The 6,332-nt window shown below is 35.5% G+C and overlaps 1 protein-coding gene across 1 annotated transcript in view; it reads left to right on the top strand.

The window, feature by feature from the left end:
- LOC138013476 (tetratricopeptide repeat protein 28-like) overlaps window positions 1-6,332 on the top strand; it is a 126,673-nt gene that overhangs the window by 4,533 nt on the left and 115,808 nt on the right. The window contains exons 8-9 of the mRNA XM_068860561.1: window positions 77-124; window positions 369-415. The gene's annotated coding sequence lies outside the window, so the exon portion shown is untranslated. The remainder of the gene's footprint in view (window positions 1-76; window positions 125-368; window positions 416-6,332) is intronic.

Genomic DNA, 6,332 nt, shown 5'->3' with positions numbered 1-6,332 from the left:
TGTAATGAAAGTTAAACGTTTTCCTACAAGATTTGATAATGCATGGATAACCACATTAAATCATCAAATTTTGCAGAGTCATTTCTTGTCGTCAAGGACTTCGCATTGATTAGCATCCGTTTTGGTAAGTTGCTCACTGTTACTCATTTGTTAATAACACGAACAAGTAATTTATTTGTGATAAACCAGTTCTGATGAATTTTGCGTTACTTTTTGTTTTCTCTTTACCCAGTTTGGATCAAGTTAGTGACTAAGAATTCCCTACATATTTATTTTCTGAAGTGACCACTGTCACTCATGATCAGTTGCAAATGATGCATCTAAATTAATGATCCACCGGTATTATTTATCCCTTAACTTTTTTTCAGCCATATTCAGTTCCTGCTCAGAAGGTTTTCAAGAGGAACATTGCAAGGTATTTAGTAATATTAGCTTACTGGGTGTAATAAGTTATTTGTCTGTCGTTGCAAGGTAATGGGTAACTAAATTATTTGTTTCTTGTGTGATCGAACTATATACTGCCCTCCATTCTTTTCTTGCACATCGAGAAAGTAAGTAAATGATGTGTCTTGAATTCTTCCTGAATAGAGAGGGTTTTTAGTTTTTGAATCCGCTTAGATTCAAAATTGAGGGTGTCACAAAGCAAATGACGATTAAGAATGCATTCAATTAGTTTTAGGCATAACAAACCCGTAATGTCTATTCGCTTTAAAGTCTTAGTTAAAGCTAAGCAAGACCAGAGCCTCGTATAATGTACATGTATGCGTTCTCATTACAACTTTGAACCTCGCCGAACGAAACCATGTATTTTGTGAGTTGTTCCGAGCAATCATGAACAGTCATCTCACCTCGATCCGTTCTCTTGAGAACTTTTCAGCTTTCTGCTCCAGTTCCACTCTTTTTGCATACTAGGCATAAATGATTTGTGTAATGAAAGTTAAACGTTTTCCTACAAGATTCGATATTGCATGGATAACCACATTAAATCATCAAATTTTGCAGAGTCATTTCTTGTTGTCAAGGACCTTGCATCGATTAGATCCATTTTGGTAAATTGCTCACTGCAGTTACTCGTTTCTTAATAACACAAACAAGTAATTTATGTGTGATAAACCAGTTCTGATGAATTTTGCGTTACTTTTTGTTTTCTCTTTACCCAGTTTGGATCAAGTTAGTGACTAAGAATTCCCTACATATTTATTTTCTGAAGTGACCACTGTCACTCATGATTAGTTGCAAATGATGCATCCAAATGATCCACCAGGATTATTTATCCCGTAAACAATTTTTTCAGCCAGATTCATTATTCCTGCTCAAAAGGTTTTAAAAAGGAACATTGCAAGGTATTAAGTGATATTAGCTTGCTGGGTGTACCTGTAATAAGTTATTTGTCTGTCGTTTGATTGAATTGTGAGACAGTGACTAGGTCACTTGTGTTCATTTTGTGTTTATTTTTATTCCAATATTTTCAACTTCTTTTCATTATCCTAATTACTATTATTTGCTTGTTTACCCATAATTACTCAATTTCCTCATATTTTTCCTTGTGTAGTTGTGTTATCCCCACACATTTCTCTTATGTAATTCCTGTTGTGTAGGAGTGGTAAACTCCTTCTTCCCTTAGGTAAATCCTGTATTAGCGGGTAGTAGATTTACCCCCTAGCCTTATTTGATTTTTAGTTAGTTTTCTATTTTCCTAAAATCCATTGTAAATTGGCTACCATTTACTTGAAGTAAGTTCAGTCAGTTCAGTTAATTTATCTGAAGAGTGTCAGTCTTAAAGACAAGTCATTTTCCAAGTCTTCTTAGGTGTGTAGTTATCAATAACATTTGGTATGTTATCAGTATTTTCCTATTTCTTTATTTATGCCTAGCCTTTAGTTTAGTTACTACAATAGCTTTCTGTTCTTGATTTTAGTTCTTAGCAGTGATTGCAAAATTTTCATTTGCTATTGTCTAGCTTTATTTATCTATATGTTGACCTTTAGTCCGGCACAGCATGTGATTTGCGCCTTGAATATTTTTGCTGTTTTCCAATGAGTAATTGCTGTATTTTTGTCTCCTGCTTTGTATCCTTTTAATTGCATTTGATTCCAAATGATCCGTTTGTTACCATTATTTCACAATTACTAGTTTCAATGTACTATTGTGGGATTATTGTGCAATATGTAATTTGAAGCTCTTGCTTTTTTCAAATCCATGCTTCATATAATAGTTCTTGGATTATGACATTGTTTAGTTTGTTTACAATTTGAAGTCATTTTACTCGTTTTGTTGGTAATTTCTTTGCCTTTTAGTTCGCAAGCATGTTTCTTCATGTATCAGCTATTTACCATAGTTGTTATTGTTCAGCAAGTGTAAATAATATCAATTTACTATGTTAAATCCATTGGCTTATTGTGGCTTTGTTTATTTGTTCGTTCCCGATCTCGATCCACTGTGTTTGCATAGGTATAAATGATTTGTGTTAGAAAGTTATTTCCCACTAGATAATGTTTTACCGAAAGACTTGGCAGTGGATAACCACATGAAATTAAAATTTTTAGAGTTATGAAAAATGGGGCGAGACAAGAAGGAAACCCCTGCATTTTGAAAACCGGCAAGTTGACCTGTGATGCATGTCATCAGCTGTCATAAATTGACCAAGAAAATATTTGGTCTTCCATAGTGGAAATTGAACTTTGTGCAAGAGAAGGTTAAAAAATTTGGCAAGGAAAATAACGTGCGTAACAGGCATTTCTACACACGTGTAAATGAGCACCTTTTCTGGGATAAAAATTATCATATTTTCAAGCATTTTAGTTTGTCTAAACATTGTCAGAATAATTGTGATGTTTCTTGCTTAGAATTTAGTGAAAATGCTACCTCTTTCTATCAACTCAAACACAGGGAGAGCTTCCATATTGAGCAGATGAAACCGGCCAAACTCAACAAACAAGTTGATCATGTCGGTTTAGCATTACACTTTTAAAATTTACCATTGTGTCAGTTACAGTATGTTTTCTATAATATCGCTGGTTTATAGTTTGAGTTTCGCCTCCTTGTAAGGAACATTTAAGAGCGCCTCTCAGCAATTTTCACCAAAGACCGTGCAAGATAAAATCGAAAATTGCCAAAATTTGTCACAATAAAGGACTACCAAAACCATTTTTAGAAAAATATGTTTTACTTTGTTTCGATAATTATTTTACCTGGACGGCGACTTTTTCTGTATGGGGCCTTGCGAGCGAGTGAAAACGACTCCAAAATGTTGCTTGTTTGAATTGCTCTTTTTGAAATAACGAACGAGTAACTTGAAAATCAAAACAACATGGCACAGCTAGAGTAATTCATTCACCCTTTAGCGCTGTTAACGGTACAATATACCAAAACTGGAATTTTGACCAAATTTTAAAACTTGACCTTTTTTAGATTGATTACAGACCCTTGCAAAACAAATCTGGAATAATCTGGTTATTTCCAGAATTTTTCTTAGGTTATGACAAAAAAAATTTCTAGAAATTCCTAGAATTTACCAGTTTCCTTTTCTGGAAAATTCTAGAAAATTCTAGAATGTTAATGAGACATGCTAATTAGGGAAGAAATTGCCAGCTTTATTCCAGAAATCATAATCTGGGATCAAATCAGGTTTTTCCAGCTTTTTTCAGCTTGTTACAAATGCTGCTTTCTAGATTTTTCTAGACATTCCTGCATGCTATTAAATGAAAGCATGTGAAGATCATGTATTAATTTCCAGCTTTTTTCAAGGATATTCCAGTTTTTCATGATTTTCCTCTGCCTTTTCCCACCAGTTAATTTTATTCCTTGATGGTTTTAACTTTTGGTTCCTTTAAGGCAATTTATGTAAATGGTATGTTATGATATACATAAATTGGATACTGAAGCCTTATTCAAAGGCTATGTTATACGTATGCCTCGTGAATATATTTTGAAAGGAAATGCTATGTTTTATCTAGTCAAATGGAACCTTTACGTAGCATATGTAAAGGCTATGTTATGGGGTTTTTGTGTCCAAAAATAAAATGGTTTCAACATAGTTTATACGTAGATTCGAAACAGAAAATACACAACACATACATAATTATCCTGCTCCTATAAAATAATATTCCAGCAAATCAGAAATGTGCTGGAAACTACAAAAAATCCATTGTAGTCAAGCTATTAACAGTTATTACCATAGCTCACAGACAAAAACAATTAGACGACAGATTTTAAAGCAGTTATATATTTTTATTGCATGAACCTAAGCATTTAATTCATGCCAAAATCTTTGAATTGGGTTCTTGTTTTAAATTTAACGAGACCCTCCGTGAGGGTACACTGGGTTGCCTGTGGTATGTGCACCGTTCCAGACAACTTTTTTTCAAGTGGGGGGGTCATTATGACCATTTAAGGGGTCACCCAGAAGTCATACCAGCAGAGGCCCTTTGGCTCACAGGTCCTCACACGTTCGCACGACGAACAGATCCTTTTCCGTGGTTATAAACCTGGCTACCAGCCTATTAATTAATCATTGTCGGAAAGAAGAAATTCCTGTCCTCTTTGGAAATTTTAGACACGCATTGCTTACATGTGGTAGTGAAGTAAAACAGCAATTTATTCCATATAAAATGTCAACTGAGCTGTGTGTTGTCTTCCAGGAGATTCAAGTTGTCCTTGTATAGTAGCTCTAGCAGTGCACGATATTGATTTGCAGGCGCGAAGGGTGGTCATTTTTTCAAGTACGCACAAGTACATATGATCTAGAAACCTAAGTAAACTGAGCGAAAAATACTGCGTTCTCTATTTCTTGTCGAAATAGTTGTGTGAATACAAGCAAAGAACAAAGCGTCTTGCCCTTATTTTGAGCAAACTTGGTGCAAACAAAACATTGTTTTGGTTGTGCTAGCGTGACTGGAATTGTCAAGAACGTTCTCGGAACGTCGCTCCTTTGTCACGAACGTTGGAACATCGCTCCTTTGAAACCTCGCCTTTTTGTTGCGCGCTGGCCAAACAACACGGCATTGTTAGTGCAAAAAAAAAGGTACAATGTGGTGCTTTCATCACGAAATCTTGGTTGCGTACAAGTAAAATGTTAAGAATAGAAACAACTGCTAAAAATTTCAAAATTTTCTGGTCACTTCAAGTACGCACGTGCGTATATGCGTATAGGACGTTACGCGCCTGATTTGGTATTGTCTATCATTGTAGTGCCATGATAGAAGTCTTGGGTAAATAGCCTGAGAAGACATGTGGTTACTAGCAAAGTACTGAACCCAGAAAGATTGAAGAAAATAAATGGGAAGTGAGAAACATTGGCTTCTGGGCTGACATGTTGATAATTTTCAAGCTCCCTCACATCTTCTTTCACCTCAAGTTTAAGCGTGCCCTCTGAGCATCTGACAGCTTTGTAATACTAAAGTTTACTAAAGTTTACTAAAGTTTAGCCCTCTCTGGCGGGGTTAGTATCTGGATGGGTGACCTCAAACATATACCCCTTCGTAAAACAGGAGCATTGGACGGAAAAGACTATTAACGCCAACAAATGCGAACTCAGCAAGGTACAGATTTTGTTAGCTTGCTTTATGCAAAAACAAATATTGATGCAAAAGTAAATTGATACACAGTTTTTAGAAAGAGCAGAAGGAAGTTTCCTGGACGGTTGTTCGAGAATAACATATTTACGACATGAAAACAACATTAACTTTGAACCGTGAATATAGAATATAAAAAGTTACGATCAGCGACAAACATTTTGGGGAGATTTTTGCTACGTTCCATTTTGTTATTGTACTTTTAATTGCACAAATTAATCGCAAAATCGAAAGTGACATCGCCGGAATTCAGCGGACGCCGTGATTAATTTTGTGTCAAATGATGGCAAGGTACCGGGTTTTCGTAAGTTTCTTTTTCTGTCAAGTGTTATAGAGTTTGACAATAAATGAGCAAAGTCAAAAACAAAGATCGCAATCGCCCAAACTCTTGAGGTTGACCCCGGGGTTGACCATTGTTTCTGCTGAGTCAAAAATTTACTCTCCAAGACAAGGTTATGTATCACCAGGTAATTCCATCATTTTGGAAATAGCAGCTACTTTATTGTTCATTGGCGTCACAATTTAGTTTTGTCCAATAAACACAAACGGATACGATTCGTCAATTCCGATAGTCCATTGGTACCAATGGTAGGATTGGTACCAATAGAAAAGAATGTCATTCCAATGGTTCTGTTGGTGAATATGCATTTCATTAAGGGGACTTTCACTATTTTCCCAATTATGATAGTCTGTTGGTACCAATAGAAAATGATGTCATTCCAATGGTTCTACTGGTGAAATTATTTTCTCATGTGATCT

Source organism: Montipora capricornis, chromosome 8 (genome assembly GCF_036669925.1).
Source record: "Montipora capricornis isolate CH-2021 chromosome 8, ASM3666992v2, whole genome shotgun sequence".
Classification (NCBI taxonomy): domain Eukaryota; kingdom Metazoa; phylum Cnidaria; class Anthozoa; order Scleractinia; family Acroporidae; genus Montipora; species Montipora capricornis.
This window is presented reverse-complemented; position numbering and strand designations above follow the sequence as displayed.